We start from the raw sequence: 276 nt of genomic DNA, 5'->3' as shown, positions 1-276 counted from the left end.
TTTTTAAAGGTTTCGTGTTTGTACAACGCGCCTACAACGAGTGTGAACGCAAGGAGAATAGAGCCTACTCTAAGTTCAGTTCAGTTGTGTGACATGTTCGACTACCGTTATTATCGTGAGATCGACACGGGGATGGCATAGTCCGTTTGAAACGACGTTTTCGTGTGCGCGCGTTTTACCTTCTCGCCGAGAAGAATCGAAGGAGAGAAGAAAAATAAGAAAACGGAGTGTTGTTCGATCTTTTTTTTTGTGGAAGAAGAAACCCTTGCCGCGTTT

This window comes from Apis dorsata, unplaced genomic scaffold (assembly GCF_000469605.1).
Source record: "Apis dorsata unplaced genomic scaffold, Apis dorsata 1.3 scaffold_93, whole genome shotgun sequence".
NCBI lineage: Eukaryota > Metazoa > Arthropoda > Insecta > Hymenoptera > Apidae > Apis > Apis dorsata.
This window is presented reverse-complemented; position numbering follows the sequence as displayed.